This window comes from Coffea arabica, chromosome 10e, assembly GCF_036785885.1.
Source record: "Coffea arabica cultivar ET-39 chromosome 10e, Coffea Arabica ET-39 HiFi, whole genome shotgun sequence".
NCBI classification, from domain to species: Eukaryota; Viridiplantae; Streptophyta; class Magnoliopsida; order Gentianales; family Rubiaceae; genus Coffea; species Coffea arabica.
Window position 1 is genome coordinate 41,268,590 of NC_092328.1, and position 19,611 is coordinate 41,288,200.

At 30.4% G+C, this 19,611-nt stretch overlaps 1 long non-coding RNA gene across 5 annotated transcripts; it reads left to right on the plus strand.

The window, feature by feature from the left end:
* Positions 1-10,525: 10,525 nt before the first annotated feature.
* Positions 10,526-13,761, plus strand: LOC113712711 (uncharacterized). 5 transcript variants are annotated; one of them, XR_003453330.2, is made up of 5 exons: positions 10,526-10,963; positions 11,055-11,200; positions 11,420-11,495; positions 11,992-12,407; positions 12,503-13,761. It is a non-coding gene; the product is annotated as an uncharacterized lncRNA (long non-coding RNA). The 5 variants fall into 5 exon arrangements; XR_011821974.1 differs by having other exon boundaries at positions 11,047-11,200; positions 11,992-13,761; XR_003453329.2 differs by having other exon boundaries at positions 11,368-11,495; positions 11,992-13,761.
* Positions 13,762-19,611: the final 5,850 nt, after the last annotated feature.

Sequence of the window (19,611 nt, forward strand, 5' to 3'; positions counted from 1 at the left end):
ATACACCTTCGAATCAATTTTATTTTAATTTATTGATATGTGAACATTTGTCTTTTATTTTGACAAAAAAAAAATTTTGTTGAGCAAATGAATGCATTAATTTCTCAATGACAAAAAATATATGCTTTTATTCTATTTTATTTAGCTACTTTTTTTGTTATTTAAGTGCTAGCCGTTACATTTTTTTTTTTTTTTTGCCTTTTTGCCTTGTCATTGGATCATTAGATTATGCAACAAAGCTTACATTTCTTTTGCTCAATTTTAAAAGCAGTCAACCGTTGCTTTTATGTCTGGTTCTCCTTATTTCCCTCTTATTTTCCTATGAGTCAATAATGTAATCCTTTTTCAACTTCTCTACTTTTTCCCAATTACCTAATCAGATTTGATAGCTGCTTTTTCCCTTAATGTTAGGTTGTCCTTGACAACAATCTCAATTATGTGATGAATTATCAATTGTACTTCATTGTTTCATAACTATTAGATTGAAACACAAAGTACTGGGTTAGTTTAGATATCATTGACTAGCTTTTTAGACAAAATTATTATGAACAAACAAATTTTCAATTATATAGTACACCCTGCTAGGTAGACTTGCAAGTGTTGCTCTGCTTCTCGTTGTTCGTGCTCTCACAAAACATAGAGAAAGCCTTTTTCAGTTTCTCGGTTTCTTGCCATTTGGTAATATGGTTCTTCTCAAATTTTTCTTCAGCATACGTATCCCCATTTATAAGTTACTATACTAACATTAGAGGTGGCAATTTGTCCCAAGTTCCAATGGATTACCCATGCCCATGGGGACTTTGGGCGGGATGGGTACTAAAATTTGATATTGAGTTTAAAATGAGACAAATCCCAATTGTACCCATTAATTGATGGGAAATTTTGGGAAATACTTGGGTACTAGAGGTGGCAATTTGTCCCAAATCCCACTGGGTTACCCATGCCCATGGGGACTTTGGGCGGGATGGGTACTAAAATTTGATATTGGGTTTAAAATTGGACAAATCCCAATTGTACCCATTAATTGATGGGAAATTTTGGGAAATACTTGGGTACCCATTGGGCTCAAATAGCAAGGGCTCCATTTGGATTAACTATTTTTAGGGGGTGTTTTTGAAATATTTTATTGTAATAGTATATATGAAAAATTTTTACTATAAAATTTTTTTGAAATATTTGATATACTAATATGGATGGGATGTTTTTTGAATTATTGTATATTACTGTAATATTGTATTTGAAAAACTTTTTTTTTGAAAAAATAGCCAATCCAAACGGAGTCTTAGATTCAAAAATTATTTTTAACAATTTTTATAGTCCTTTATTTGTTAATCCAATTTTTGGTGGGAATCCTAAGTATAAAGCACTTGTATGTTTATTTAATAAAACTAAAAGAAATTTAATAAATCAAAAATATTAAAATTATATAGAAAATAAAAAATGAATTAAAGGAAAAAAATATGTAGAAAATAGATTTGGGTATTGGGCGGGATCAATCTAAACCCATCCCAAACTGATCCCGCCCAAGTTAGTCCCAAAACACATATGGGTAAGGTTGGGTCCAAACCCATATGACTCGGTTTTATCTCAAACCCAAACAAATCCCGCCCATCCCGCCCATTTTGCCAACTCTAACTGACATATAGTTTCTTTTACATGTTTTATGTTTTCATTTTGCAGTATTAACATGGTTGTCGATGAATGTTGCTTTGCTGATTACATCCCTTTAGGTTAATCACAATGCCTATAACTAACTGGCCTAATGTTTGATAGAATACAGCTTAAGTTTGCTTCCTATTTATAAGCTTGATCAGTAAACTATTAGTAGTTGCTTGCTATTTGAACAAGTCCTACAGTAGCTGAAATATAATCTGGTTTGCCGTTTATGTATAACTTATCGCATAATGTACCTGAAAGTGGTCTCTTTTGGATTGGAAACCAAATCTGCTCACAAGCTGTAAATCCATTCTATATATAGATGTGCCTTTATGAAGGAAAAGAATTCCGCACAAGTTCTTTGCATTGCTTTCCAATTCCTTTAACTATTTAACTTTTAAATACAAAAATCATGTAAATATCTATTGAACTAAACTTAAAAACTATATTACAAATGCATTGTTAATCGCATTGTTTTTCAATTTCTTTGCTTATATTTATCCGATCATATTATACATATAAATACATCATGTACTTTCCAATTACTAGATAAACAAACATTACAAAAGTTATTAACCTGAAAAAATCTTTAAAAAAAAAAATAATTTGTTAATGTACACAATTAACTAGACTCATTTTATAAATATTGCAATTCACTATCGAATTACATTCCATTCCTCTGCCAACTCTAAAATCTCAAGACTGCACAATTTGATTAAAACATAATTAGAGTTTCAAAAATCCCAAAAAATTCCATGTTCCACAGCCTCCACATTTTGAAAATGAAAAGGCAAAATTATAGCATACAAATTAGAAGCAAACAATTAATCAACAAATCTAAATTTAATAAAATTTCTACTAAATTTTATCTATGATATCCACTTCAATTACTTATAAAATAAAGCAAAAAATTTTAAATAGCAAGAAGAAGTAAAGAATTCTTCACAGTACTCAATATACACACAATAGGTATAGATTTAAAAATGGCACTTAACATAGGGATATTTTTTGAAAATTTCCCACTCTTAAACGCTTTAAAATGGGCACCGGCTGTGCATAGCATAGCAAAGACTTACTATTATATATATATATATAGAATTGAATGGCGTGGCTTAATGTAGATCACTTGGTCTATTCATGGGCTTGTAGACCAGGTCTACTCAAACTTTTACCTTGTTGGTTTATTCGCGTGGCTTATCAATCTTTGTGATAAAATAGATCAATTCACGTGGCTTTTCAATCTTTGTCTTAAAGTAGATCAATTGGTCCATGAGAGCTTTAGATGGACATTTACGAGTCTTACATGCTAGTTAAGCATTTATGAGCATGCGGTACAAATGCTTGTTTCAAATGTTATTTAATTGCAAGAAGGCCAACTGCCAGTATCATATAGAGATATCCGGAGGACTAGGTCTTGAATAATAATTTTTTGTACTTACCATTCTCCAATCATTCAATACGAAGAAAGATCAAAGTTTCGTACCACTAAATATGATGGAGATTCAATTTATGAATGGAATATAGATGGTAAAGCTGAATATGAAGTATTAAATAATTTGCAAGAAATGGGAATGGCTAGACTTGCTTATAAAATTAAAAATATTCAAGAGAGAAATATTGCAACATTATTAGTTTCAGGATTCACTGGACAATTAAAAAATTGGTGGGATAATGCTCTAACATTACAAGATAAATTATCAATATTAGAACATACCCAAGAAATTGAAGATGACCAAGGAAATATTCAGATACAATCAGACGCTGCAGAATTCTTGATAGTAACAATAGTAATGTATTTCATAGGAAATCCAAAAGAAGAATTAAATTTTAATAAAACATTTTTAACAAATTTAAGATGTCCTACATTATCAGACTTTAGATGGTATAAAGATATGTTTTTAACAAATGTATTAAGAAGACCAGATTGTAATGCTTCATTCTGGAAAGAAAGATTCATAACAGGATTACCAAGTTTATTTTCACAAAGAATAATGGATAGTTTACAAAAAGAAATGGGAACAGATGTAATTTCATTTGAGAATATTACGTTTGGACAATTATTTGCATTTGTCAAAAAAGAAAGATTAATGTTATGTTCAGAATTAAGATTACAAATAAAATATGGTTCTAAAACAAAGGAAGTAGGATCATTTTGTGATGCATTTGGAATTAAAAGAATTAAATCACCATCAGCATATAAAAAGAAAGCTAAAAAATATAATACAAAAATAAAATACAAAAAACCTAAAGAAGGTCCACTACAGAAACGAGACTTCATAAGTTCAGGGACTTGAGAATGGAACAAAAAACAGGGAGACTTAATCGTCTTCCAAAAAGAGATGCAGCTATGTTGAAAAGACAATTATCTCGTTTGAAAACATATCTAGGCGGGATTAAATATATGACAGGGTTACCCGATATTGTAATCATCATTGATCAGCACGAAGAATATACGGCCCTACGAGAGTGTATTACTTTGGGAATTCCAACAATTTGTTTAATCGATACAAATTGCGACCCCGATTTAGCAGTAATTACTTTTAAGTTCTTAACTCCAATAAAACAGAGAGAATTACAGACTTTACAAACATCTTCTATTTATAAAACAATAAATGCTATTACTAAAGTACAACAACATATAAGCTATATTAAAGAAGAAAAGTCTTATTTAAAAATTGAAGAACAATTAAAAGACCTTAAAATACAAAAAAGAATATCAGAACTAGAAGAGTTATTACAAAAAGAAATTTGTGCAGATATTCCTAATGCTTTTTGGGATAGAAAACAACATATGATAGAATTACCTTATGAAAAAGATTTTAATGAAAAGAATATTCCAACTAAAGCTAGACCAATACAAATGAATTCTGATTTATTAGAATTTTGTAAAAAAGAGATAAAAATATTAATAGATAAAAAATTAATAAACCCCTCTAAATCACCATGGAGTTGTGCTGCATTTTATGTTATGAATCAAGCAGAAAAAGAACGAGGAGTTCCAAGATTAGTAATAAATTATAAACCATTAAATAAAGTATTGCAATGGATTAGATATCCAATTCCCAATAAAAAAGATTTGCTTGATAGACTATTTAAAGCAAAGATATTTTCAAAATTTGATTTAAAATCAGGATATTGGCAGATATTAATAAATCCAAAAGATAGATACAAAACAGCATTCACAACACCCTTTGGACATTATGAGTGGAATGTAATGCCATTTGGATTAAAAAATGCACCATCAGAATTTCAAAATATAATGAATGACATTTTCAATCCTTACAGTTCATTTAGTATAGTATATATTGATGATGTATTAATATTTTCTTAATCATTAGAGCAGCATTTTAAACATTTAAATATATTTTTAAAAATAGTCAGGAAAAACGAATTAGTGGTTTCTGCAGCAAAACTGAAATTATTCCAAACAAAAATAAGATTTTTAGGACATGACATATACCAAGGAACAATAAAACCAATCAATAGAGCTTTAGAATTCACTACTAAATTTCCAGACGAAATAAAAGATAAAAATCAGTTACAAAGATTTTTAGGATGCTTAAATTATATAGCAGATTTCTTTCCTAAATTAAGACAAGAATGCTCTATATTATTTAATAGATTAAAGAAAAATCCAAAGCCATGGACAGAAAAACATACTCAAAAAATAAAATTTTTAAAGGAAAAAGTTAAATCCTTCCCGTGTTTATGTTTACCACATCCTAAAGCATTCATGATAGTTGAAACAGATGCATCAAAATTAGGATATGGGGGAATACTAAAACAAAAATTAGAAGAGTCAAAAGAAGAGTTAGTCAGATTTCATTCAGGAACCTGGTCTGATCCTCAAAAGAATTATTCAACTATTAAAAAAGAAATTTTATCAATAGTTTTATGTATATCAAAATTTCAAGATGATTTATATAACAAGAAATTTTTAATAAGAATAGAAATTTTTGATTTTGATATAGAATTCATTAAAGGAGAAAATAATTCATTACCAGATTTTCTTACTAGAGAATTCTTACAAGGACATGGATCGTGAATTGATGGCTCAAAGAACAGATCGAGAATATACCAATTATTTGAGAGCTCAAAGAGATTCTCCCAAACTCCAAAACAAAGAAAAAGTTATCCGATCCAGAGGTTATCAATACTTTGTTCAAACTAGCCATGGTAGGCAAAGTATTCCAGCCTATCAAATTCCTAAACATGATACCATATACATTCAAAAAAGCCCTTATGCTACCATTACTCCACAAGAAAGAGCTTTTATTATTGAAAGAGAGATTCAGCGAAATACTATCCGAATTCAAGTCCTGAGAAGAGTTGAAAGAAATGAAGAATTTATTCAGTACTACAAAGAACAAAATAAGCAATTATCTGACCAGCTTAAAGATATTGTTTATTAATATTGCAGGAATATGGATTCAAAAGCAGGGAATTCCAGGCCAAAGACTCCTCAAGATTATGAGATGAGTCTAACTCCTGTAACCCAAAATAGATTCCAAATATTGCAGGATTTCCCAGCCTTGACATATAGTCAAGCTGCCTGCACTCCCACTTCTTCTCAAATAAAACCTCTTCAACAAATTCCAAAACCCTCAGAAAAATCCAATGAAAATACCTATTTCACCAAGCCATTTACTCAACATATTACTCTAACCAGATTTCAAGAAGTACCTTTATACTCTACCCTCAATCAAATTACCCAAAGAATCTTTCCTCAAAAATGCTATTGGCAACCAGATGATTCCTCAAAAAATTTGGATTACTATGAATTAATTCTTACAGATACTCAATCTGTTGAAATATTTCCTATTCCAGATTGAAAAAATCCAAATATAGTTAGCCATTCAAAATGTATAATAAAGAAAGTTTGTTCTCCCAATGAATGGACTTCTCTTTATTCTAAAAAATCCTTTTCAGTAAGATTCATTCCAGATGGATTTACATATCAAGATTACAAAATGGCATGGTATCGTGCTTTCCTTTTTAGACCATTCAATCATTCCTGGTTCTTCACATTCAAAGAAAGTTACAGTAGAGAATTTCCAATTTGGTTCAATCATTGGTGGAAATGGTTTGGACCACAACCAGAAATTCTACCTCCAAACATGCTCATGGGATTTCAGACATACCTAAAAAGAGCAAAGGGGGAAGAATATACAAGGCCAATTTTATTTCATATGGAGTTCAAAGTTCCATGGATCTTTTGCTGGAGTTTTAAGATCCATCAAGAATTAGAAAAACCACTTCCAATGTCATTGGTCAGAGAATTCAAAATTAAATGGTGGACAGGATTCAATCAGGAATTTGGGGATCAAGTAAACGTCATCAGATTCCTAACAACCGGGGACAAACTCAAGTGGACCAAACAGCTACCTACTCCAACCACTACGGTACCTACTACAACAACTTCTCCACCTACTCCAACCACTATGGCATCTACCCCAACAACTACTCCAATAAAGAAAGAAAAAGAAAAAGATACCGAGATGGTATCCGAGGCAAGTTCAAATGACTTTCTGATGAAAAAGATGATTCAAGATCCAAGACTACTCAAAGAATATTTGGACTATTTGCAAAAGCAGGATAAGAAAGAAGAAACCAACAAAATTGACGAGTCAGCAGAATCATCCGAATCTACTTTCGATCCTTTCGGAGGACCATGCGGACAAGATCCAAATGACTTTTGAAAAAGATGTCGGCCACAAATAAAGTGTCGACCCAAAAGACAAATGAAATTCAAATGAAGATGAAATGAGAAGTCCCGAGCCTCTATAAATAGAATCAAAATTCAGAAGAAAGGCATCAGCGAACACTACGAGATTAGATCAGTGAAAACTCTCCCTATTTTGTAATTCAACCAACCTCTTTTCAAGTTCAACCACTCTTTTGTATTCAAGCCTCTTAACTTTCAATATTCAATAAAGAAAATTCAAGGTTTCTACAATACAAGCTTCCGTTGTCTACTCAATATTCTTGTAAGTCCATTTACATTAAATCTATTACTTTTCTATGCAATCATCAATAGAGTGCAGCCTGGGTAGAAGTGGTATCAGAGCTAGGTACTGTGTATCATTACTATAGTTGATGTTTGGTTCGTCGACTCTTTCGGAATGGAATATAATAAATATATTATAAACCCCATCGTAAATGATAGTTATTGGCTCTTTGTAAATGGGATATAAGAAATCTTCACTAATTAAATATATTAGTATAAATGTATTAGTAAATTTAGTCTAACTAATTAATAATTTCTATTAGTAAACATGTATAATTATTAGTATAATGGATAATATTAATTATATTACATAAATTAATATACATTATATAATACATATAAATAATAATAATATTATTATAAGTTGTAACTAATTAAATTAAATATTATATATATAATTAAATATAAATATACAAATGTTATAATATAAATATATAATTATATAATTATATAATATATACAAATATTAATCATAATAATATTTTATATAAATATAATATATATTACATATTAAATATAGTTATTATTATATATTATTATATTTAAAATAATTATTATTATAATTATATAACTTATTAATATTACATACATGTATATATTATAATTATATGCACATATAATATACATTTATAAATATACATATATATTATAAATATAATATTATATAATATTAATAAATTTATAATATATATTATATAAGTATAATTATATTTAACTAAATAATTATAATATATAATTATATAATACAATAACATCATTATTATAAGTTTGTAACTAATTAAATTAAATATTATATATATAATTAATTATAATTATACAAACGCTATAAAATAAATACATAATTATAATTATATAATATATAAATATTAATTGTACTCATATTTTATATAAGTATAATGCATATTAATATTAGATATAGTAATTATTATATATTATTGTATTTTAAATAATAAATATAAATATAATTACAATTATATAATTTATTAATATTATATACATGTGTATATTATAATCATATGCACATATAATATGCATTTATAAATATACATATATATTATAAATATATTATTATATAATATTAATAAATTTATAATATATATTATATGAATATAATTATATTTAACTAAATAATTATAATATATATTTATATAATGTACTAATATTATAATTATAATATATTATATATATGTATATATTATAATATATAATATATATAAATATTAATTATATCATTGTATAATTATAATATGTAATTGGATTTGTTTCTTGGAATCAAACTTGGGAATCGGACAGAACCCACCAAAATACTTGGGAATGGAGAAACACCAAATTTTTAGAAATCATTCCAAGATTTCAATTCCCATTCCAGTGAACCAAACACCATTTATGGGGTTCATTCCATTCCCCAAATCCGATACCCTCTTACCAAATGCCCCCTAAAGCTTATCTGCTGAAATTGGAGGTAGCATTGGTGAGCATAAGTGAGCTTTTGAACACTAAAAAAATCTCTACATTTTTCGCGAAAGTATTATCTAATCAATTTTTTATCTCATATATATCAAATTATTATAATATATTTTTTTTATAAAAATTTTAAAAAATTACAATCCAAACACAACCTTAAGTTTCCTTACTCTGATGCCTCTTAGGTTTCCTTACTCTGATACCTCTAAATAGCCTGGAGAGTTCTGACAATGGATCTTTGTTAGGTGTAGTGCAATGTTTATGAGTCGAAGTTGAATTAAATATGTATCAATGAATTCGTAATTGTGATCCACGGCCTGTGACTATTTGTTTAATTATTTAGCCTTATTGCTTTCATGTTCCTATTTTTTTTTTTTTTTGAGGCAAAGTGGTCCTCGGTGAAAGTGGCAATAATGTTTTACTTAAAGTCCATCATGGTGGGGTAATTGTGGAGGAAACTATCAAAAAATATATCGGTAGATTTGTTGAGAGTTTCGCCGCGTGTAATGCTGAAACAATGAGCTTGTCCGGATTGAAACACGTTGCCACCGATCTTCGGTATCCGAAAGCTACAAATTTTCAGTATAGAGATCCTGATAAAGATGTGAAAACGATTCTTAGAACTCTAAAGAATGAAAGGGATGTTAGTGAGATAATATATGATTGTTCAAAGGGCAATGGAAAAAGGGCTAAGGAAACTATACGTGTTTAATCCTAAAAAATATGTTAGTCCATTTCTTATTTACAGTTGCTCATTTATATACATCTGCTGCTGGCTCATGAGCCGGAAAATGCCACTGGAGACTGATTGCAAGGACTCTAATGCAGCTTCTGCAGATGTTGCTGAAGAAGTTGAAGTCTAAAGGGAATTTAGTTTTGGCTAGAAACTTTTATTGTAATTGTAAACCTTTGACATAGTATTTGTGGCCTTATAACTTGCCATAGTTGTGTATATTTTTGTTGGTTTTTTAATTGAAATTGAATGTAGACTTAATTTTGGTGGCATGTGGACTTGTATTCTGATAACCGGAATTATATGCATTGCTAAATTATACACTACTTTAGTGATGCATAAATTATATACTAAATTTGGTAGCTGATACAATTATTCTTTACAATTGCTGTTGAATGTTTCAATTTAGGGACACAGTAGTGAGTGTGTTTGGATTGATATGATTTGAGAAAAAATAATTTGATTCGTAAATTTCAATCACCCACTATAGGAAAATAGGCTTTTTGTGACGTTTTCGCTGCGGCACAAGAAGAAAATGCAGCAAATAAAGAGCACATTTCAAATTATGTGGCAAGGTTGATAAAGGGGCATAATTTTTGTGGCAAAACGACGTAGTTTTAATAAATCCAGAGTAAAGAAAAAGGGAAAAGAAAAGGGAAAGCGCCTTTCACTTCCAATGTCTCCTTCATTCTCCGCTAATTTCAAAACCCCCCCACTTCTTTCTTCTAAACTCTAAATTCTGATTCCAAATTCCCAATGAACTTGTCTCGCTTTCTCTCTCTCTCTCTCTCTCAAATGGTCAAATCTAATTCCACCTCCTCTATTTTCCACCCAATACGGCCAACGAATATGTGGCGACCACCTTCATCTTTGAGATACGGAGGAAATGCGGAAGAGTAGACAGATTGATTGCTAATTGGTTTTGACGCCTGAAGCTAGGGTTTTAACGCCAGGAAGATGGACCTCCTCCATTTTTATTCTCAGCAGTTGAAGTCGATTCCCAATTGCAGTGTTTCTTCCTTGTTGTTGTATCTCTCTTTGTTGCTCTTCTTCTTTGTCTCTTTCCAATTCTAAAGACTCTATCACATTCTCAAAGGAATATGGTGAGATTTATAGCTAAAGATAGTTTTATCTCAATTTTGTGTTTGTTCTTAGGTTTAATGACTTCTGGCATGATTTTGAGAAGTTAAACAGTTTCAGGTCACTTTGCCAAAAGTGAATAAATTGGTTTTCACTGGCTGGATTTGCTTCTCCATGTAATTTTGATCATCGGTGAACTAATTGTAGCTTTGGGAGAACTTACCCAACAATTTTGCTAGCTATTCTGGTTCAAAAGCAAGGTAATTAAGCTCAATTCCTTTGCGATTTTTTTCACTTTATTCATTTATTTTATGGTATAATCAAGAGAATTTATTACATGCCCTTAGTGCTCAGGAGTTTATAGACTTTTGCGATTATTTTTATGTATTTTTTGTAATTCTTTAAAATATTTTTAATGCGACTTAAGGGGAGATAATAGGAGTTTACTCTCGTTTTAAAGAGTCCAGCCCATATTGCAGATGGACAATGGAATCGCCTGAGAAACTCAATACAGTCGTTGTCTTGAAACAACGAGATAGCAGCCGTTGGCAGAAGGTACATTTGAAGCTTAAGTGCACTCCATCCTCTAGTTTATATATTTGTCCGATTATCATGCTACTGATATTAGGTGTTATTTGTAATTCTGTCATAAATGCCTGTAAACAACTCTCCCTGTTCTTGGAGACTGGGGACACACAAATAGTTTAGGAGAAATCCCAACTTTGGAGCATAATCATTTCAAGAAAGTGGAAAATGGCAATCAAGTATTGCTGTTTTAGATCAAGTAATTCCTGATTTAATCCTTAAAAATGGTTACAAGGCATACAAACTACTTAAAAATGCACTTGCTTATGGTAGTAAGAATTTTTGCGTCACACTATGATATGGTATGATAATATTGTAACACAAAATTGTTAAGCATGATTGCCTCTACGGGTATAATATTAGGCCCACCTTCTCTCATTATTAACTTGGTGTTACTACTTGTAGCAACTTTGGTTAATTCTTTTACGAGTTCCAGTTTCTTATATGTGTGTGTTATTCTGCCCAGATTAATACATGCAATGGCTTCTAGTTGGCTATATCCCAAATAAGCTTATAAACCCAGGATGCAGACTGAAGACTGGACTGGGTGGTAAATTATTGCTTATTTTTTCATAGATGGTTTGACAAAATTTTTGAAGTTTTATAACAGGAAATTCACTGTCTTATGTCTTCATTTGCATGCTACTTCCCAAATAAGCTTATAAACTCAAAATTTTTGAAGTTTTTATGCAAAATGGTCTGTTTTCTTACGAGAAAGTTTGGGGATCTATTTAGTAGAAGACAAGTGCTAAACTTCTCCTTCAATTATGTCCCTTTAACCCTGTGGTCTATATCAATTCATGCGCTCAATATATCTATAAGGGTACCACTACTAATGGTAGGAAGGTTGTGCTCAATAAGCTTGGGTTGTCCAGATGCAAGGTAATTAAGCTTATATGATCTGCAATTCATTTTTATTTATATGCACCTTTTATCATATTTATGGAGAATGATTAAAAGTTGTTCAATGTTGGCAGTTGTTAGGTTCTAAATGTGGAATTTTATGGTGTTTTTGCCTTCTGCTGTTTTGGAATTTAAAGTGATTAAGGTGAAATAATGGGGATCTAGCATCAAATTTTGATTAGCATTCAACTTTAATTCCAAAGTTTCTGATTTCGGCTAATTTTCTAATTCCCAGCAATAGTGTACTTCATATCATTAGCTTTTGACGATGCATTTATTATCTCATGGATTTTGGCTTCATTTTTTTGCTATTTATACTTTATTTTGAGTGAAATTTTCAGAAAAAAAGGTTTTTTTGATTTAAATAATGGCTACTCTGCCATTCATTGTCATAGACCCATTGTCATGCCTACTCTGCCATTCATGGTCACAGAGTTACTTCCTAAAGCAACTCAAATTCCGTTAGTCCATTGGTCATGCTCCCATATCCTGAACCCCTAATGCCAGTGTGTGTTGGTTACCCCATCTCCAACGATGCAGTTATTACTAGTTAGACTCATATTATTGCTTGTTGATATTAATTTCATGTCATTCGCCATTATTGATGCCCATGATACCACCACCAAGCTGATTTGACATCATCGTTTCATGTATGATTTTTTGAACAGAACTCTGGGAATCATTTGCATCTGTGTCACTAGAAAGTGCTGGCTGCTGCATTGCAATGTTCGGTGAACTAGCAGAATTCGTGTGCATTCCAGTCGGTAAGCCACCAAGTGAAGTCTGTGGAGGATCGTTAGATGATGATGCCGTTGGAGACTGGAAAGGAGAAGGATTGAGTTGCGGTTGTAGTAAGGTACTCAAGGAACACTAGGAGATGGCATCTGAACACCATTTCCTCCGTAAGGACCATTTGTGCTACTCTTCGGGTTTTTGCTGTCTCGAGTTCATTGAGTTTTGATGACGCAGCCCAGTTATATATGGCACTAGTAGAGGAAGTTGCAGGAGCCGAATTCAGTGGATTATTTACATTTGCCATGCCATTTCTGGAAGGAAGTTGCAATTATTACGAAAAATGTTTCAATGTGGCCTAACCATATTGAAACGTGATGACTTTTGCAAAATTGGTTGGAATTAGGAACTACTTGTACCTTTTAGAATTAGGTTATGATGATGAATTTGGAAATTTGCAGTGATTGTTTCCATTTAGATAGTGAATTGAATTACTTACTTGAAAGGGAAATGTACTACAAGCATGAAAAATAATTCATAAAATATGCAAAAAGTGTAAATCACTGCAGTGCATCTGTTTATTGAAGGAGACTATTTAATATTTGTGACGCAATTTTTGTGCCGCGTGACTATTTGTGGCACAATTTTTGTGCCGCTTGCATATTTTGTGGCACTAATATGTGTCACTAATTGAGCCGCAAATGCTTGCGACACATTTAAACAGAGTGTTATTTTCTTTTGTAACGGCTACTTTTGAGGCACAAAAGACTTGTGCCGCAAAAGCGCCGCAAATACTTTTTTGCGGCGCTTTTTGGGCTTTTTGTGGCACATTCTTGGCGTTGCAACAAGCCATATTTCTTGTAGTGATCTTTTTATCTCACAAACATAACATTACAAAAGTGCTATAGTAATTATTTTAAATAAATCATCTAAATAAACTCATATCCAAACAAACTCAGTGTGTTTGGTTGTTGTTTGAGAATGATTGTATTACGGGGCAAACATTGCCCAAATTTCTAAAACAAAAAAAAATGTTCGATGTTGTCCCATCAAAATTTTTTTAATGATTTTAATAAGGGCTGGAAAGTAGGCTTCTTTTTTGACCCCTCCGTCGACTGAGAAGATTGGTGGCTCAACCCGAAAAGTACTAAATTCGCTAGACATATATAATTGAGCGACTAAAGCGGCCCCAATTAAAGTTTAGAATTTATTGCAGTTTTTGATAAATAGTTTAGAGACTATTTTGGCCTTTTGGTCTATTTGTTAACCATGTTCAGAATAGTTCTCCAATTAAACAAGCTGATGCATTTTGCCTACTGGCTTTCTACTTCTTTTTTTCTCTATTTAATGATTTTCAACTTTTTCTCGATATCTCTCACATATTTTATTCTTCTAACTAGTCACCTTACTCCTTAACGTTGCTTCTAACTAGTCTTCTCAAATTCTTTTTTTTCCCTCTTTTGTAAGGCAAGTGATATTGCTTATTTGTCGCTTGTTTTTCCTTTTTTTTTTTTGTATATTATGCTATATAGGTCTATCTACGTGCGATGTATGTATAAAACCAGAGAATTCAAGCAGCACTAATTGGAAAGTTTCGAAAATATTCAAGTGATTCATAGAATTATACTTGATTGAATCACGTCCTAATAATTACAATGGAAGAAATTTAAAAAAAAAAGAATGTTGGGGATGAATTAGATCAACTTTGCAAGATGAAAATAAGGGTAATTTTACGCAGAGATGAATGGGATTATTTGAAATAAAAATAGGGAAAATCGTCCAAAACGTCCCTCACATTTTGTAAAATGACTTTTTTTGTCCCTCACTTTTAAAAGTGTAATTTTATGTCCCTTACATATTCACATCGGTTAAATTTAGTCCCTAACTAGGTTTCCGATCATTGTTTGGCCGGAATCCATCATGTGCAAGGCACGTGATCATTTTTGAAGGGTAAATTCGTCAAATTATATTTTACATAATCTGATCTATAGTCCTCCACATTTGATAAAATAAATTTTTTTGTCCCTCACATTTTATAAAATGATTTTTTTCATCCCTTACATTTCACAAAATGAATTTTTCCATCCCTCAGATTTCAAAAAATGAATTTTTCATTTCTCACTAATTATGTGTGTGAATACATTTTTTTTAAACACATATATATGTCTATTTGATTTTGTTTAATAATAATAGCATAAACACATGTATGTAATTGGGCCCAACTTGTGGGATATCTTCTCTTTTTGTATGATTATGACTAATATTTACTAATAGAATCTTAATTTGCATATTCTTATTGTATTTTGGCCGAAAATAGCTTTATTGGCCAACTTGACAATGAATGCAAGATTTTTTACTAGCTAATACCAGATGAAATCAAATGATCACGTATAATATATGGTATTCGTATTGTTAAGTGAAATCAAATAGACACATACATATATTTATGCTATTCGTATTATTAAGCAAAATCAAATAGGCATATACATGTGTTTAAACAAAATGTATTCATACACACATATATTTTTTTTTAGGGTTTCCCTCATACACATAATTAGTGAGGGATGGAGAAATTCATTTTGTGAAATGTGAGGGATGAAAAAAATATTTTATAAAATGTGAGGGACGAAAAAAATTGTTTTATAAAATGTGGAGGACTATAGATCAGATTATGTAAAATATAATTTGACAAATTTACCCTTCAAAAATGATCACGTGCCTTGCACATGATGGATTCCGGCCAAACAATGATCGGAAACCTAGTTAGGGACTAAATTTAACCGATGTGAATATGTAAGGGACATAAAATTACACTTTTAAAAGTAAGGGACGAAAAAAGTCATTTTACAAAATGTGAGGGACGTTTTGGACGATTTTCCCATAAAAATACATAAGTAATACAATACAAGAAATATTGCAAACAACCACTTATTACTTCCTTAGGTCGAATTTAGATGTTGGATGAATTATTGGATTGTAATGTTTCTTTAATGTTTTTCATAATATATTTCATCTTTTATATTTATTTGATTAAAAATAATTATTTTCTTTTTCATTACAGTTTTTTTTGAAGGAAAAGATAGCAGGGTAACATTGTACAATTTAACTTATTAAGCATTTAGTTTTAGATGTTTATCAAACATTATAGATATTAGATAGATTCAGTATTAATATTTAGACATTCATATATTTATTTTCACTACTTAAAATTTTATAAATTAATTGTTTCAATATTCAAAATTCAAAATTCAAATTCAATTTTATGAAATGAGACCTTTGTTTTTTTGGGTAGGTACTGTTCGTCTGTTTACTCCATCTCTCGTCCAAAATTGTAGATTAATCTCTCAAATTTCTCTGATCCCTCGTACCATCTCTTCCTTCTCCTCCTCACTATTTTGTTCTCTCTCCTACTCGCGTCCTCCGTTTCCCCCAAAAATCTTCCCAATTTTAAAGCCAAAAAATGCATGCAAGGCTTAAAATTTTGTCTACATTCTCTCTTCATTCCCCTTAAATTATCTTTGAATGTTTGCAAAACACCATATTATGACCTGCTCTTCAATTGTTACTCGCTTCGTCTCCATAAAAGTGAGGTGCATTATCTTCGTGCTTTGAGTTTTTTGATTAATCTTGTAGCTAATGATCAAATATTGTTGGTTAATTTTCGGATTCGAATGTCGCATTAAATACAGGTGAATTGATTATAGTAAATGAAAGGTTGCTGAATGCATGGAATTTTGTACAGGAAAAGCTTCAACGCAATTGAGAAGTTGGAGCTTTATCGGAGGGCTGATGATCAGGGTATGATTTGGCAGAGGGGCAGAGGGGCCGGAGAATTCTTAGAGATCTATGACTATGTACACCTCACTTCGATTTTACTATACTCATTTTCTATTATTTAGTTTTTACATTTTTTGAGCAAGAACTAGAGAGCTTTTATGAAAATTTGTGGGAACAGCACATCCTATGTGTGTACTTTATACAAAAATCATTTAATAAAGATTAAGGTTAATTTTTGGTAGTTACAGTCATGATAAATCTAAAGAGGTGTTTTATATGATTTTGTACGAGGAAGGAAATGGAAAATGGAGAAAACAATTGTTTAGTAGGAAATAAAATCTCTATAAATTAATAACCTTGGCACTATATAAATTCTATTAATTTAAAGAGGTATTAATTAATAGATATATTAATAATTTATTAATTTTTTTACTGTAGTTATAATTCAAAGAAACAATCATTTAATCAACTAAAATTTCATTTTATTTATAAAAATATGAATTACTTTATTAATAAAAGGAGACTAAGAGTCTAAGGAATATAAACCAATACATCTCAATAACTCTTCATAATTTCTTATTGCAACATGTGAATTCAAGTCCATAACTTTTAGATGCAATAATAAAAATTAGGGCTGAGATTCAGGTAGATTAACTTTTAAGGAAAAAAAAAATAATAGACTCATATTTTATATTTTATGAAAATATGATATGTAACTTTAGTGAATTATTAATTTATAATATGAATGAGATCAAAGTATTATGTGAAGTAGAGGTTTTACTTTACACATGCAAAAGTAAATTCCATGTTTTTCTCATTATTAATTTCTATGCTTGTCTAAGTTGTTAAGTAGCATAGTGCTCAATCTCACAGGGGAGTAATTAGCAATACATTAAATGATATATTTTTTTTAACATCAAAGATGGAAAAAAGCATTACTTGTACGGGAGCAAAGACCTCGTTTACATGACGATAGCAATAGTAAGCTTTTACTTGGTTGTTATTACCTCTTATTTCCTCCGTCCCAATTCGTTTGTTGTGTTTTGAGAATTAAAAATCTTTTAAGAATAGTACTTTGATTGCAATGCTGGTACTTTTCTTTCTAACTTTATCTCTACAAATTCATAATTTGAATTTGAATGGTAACATGTATATGATTAAAGATAAGAACTATATTGGAAAAAGCGACTACAAAAAAGTTTTAACTTTTTTAACATGACAAATATTTTGGAATATCTAAAAATGAAAACTATAATACTTTTAATGGGATAGGGGGAATATTATTCATATATTTATATTTATATTTTAATAAGTATGCAATATGGAGATACAACCAGTAATCATAAATTTAGGAATCTAACTTCACAGTTCTTTTTCAAACTATTTAATTATTAATCTTGCATTGTCTGTACCAAAATACAAATATCCAAAAGCTGATCGACATTGAAATCTATTCAGTAGTCCAATTATATGCAAAAAGATTCATTAGTCCAATTCTTCTATTTCGGTTTGACCATAAGCCCACCAATATGAACTCAGAACATTCTTATTAATGAGATTAAGTTACTTATATCTAGTGGCGAAGATAGGATCTTTATTCAGGGGATGCAACAATTTTACGTTAAATTTACAAGGTGTAGTTGTCGTTTGTGAGCTTTTGGTGCAACCAAATGTTTATTATGAGTTTAACAGGTACGAACCAATTTATTCAATATTACAAAAATAAAAATTAGAAAATTGTCTATAACTTGTTATTTATTATGTGCTAAGTTATCAGGTCATTTTATAGTATAAAATTAAAAATATAGAATTGTTAATATTATGTATATGTGTAGATATGGTGTAGATAATGTGTATATAGTCAAATTGCCAAATGAACATTTGGTTCACTTCTAATTCATATGGTTGGACATATATGTAAAGATCAATTTTAAGTAAATAAAATTTTTAGAAAGAAAATAGAAAAATAAATCATTATTTGATTCAAACTTTTGTAGAAGAAATGATAAGGGGAACTGTAACATGTCAAAACATCAATCTTATATCTAGATTTAAAATTCTATTATAATATGTCAATTCTTATGACATTGATTGTCCTTTTATCATATCAAAATATGACATTACTTATTCAACATTTAATATGAGGCATACCAAATTAAAATTCACAATGTATGCTTTACTAATACCATTTCTTTTAACTGCCAATGCCATTGATCATGTATCTACTGTAAAAGACAAATGTTTCATATTATGGTGGGATGTATTTAGTATGATACAGAACTCAACAGACATGATAAGCGTCTTCAATTGTAAGATCTTCCAATAATATGTTTTCATGGGTTGACGAGTGAATGTCACAAATTGTCATCAAATTATTCATGCAGTGCTATTTGCTCCTAAACGGTAGTGCGTGATGCCGTGTTTTCATTTCCAGCTTTGGACTAGCCGTTCCTCCATTGAACTAGCTTTTTGTCTTCACCAAACAAGCAGGAGGGCTATTAGATAAACATCTGCATGAATTGAATTGGAAGCTTATGAGTGTCTGTGAAGACACATACACAAGCAGGAGGGCTATTAATATTTTGCTTTAAATTGTTATCTCCAAGAAGAAACATCCACTGGTTAGTTTGGTTTTGTTTATTTTGGTAGTCCTCGGTGTAGCAAGTATATGGAA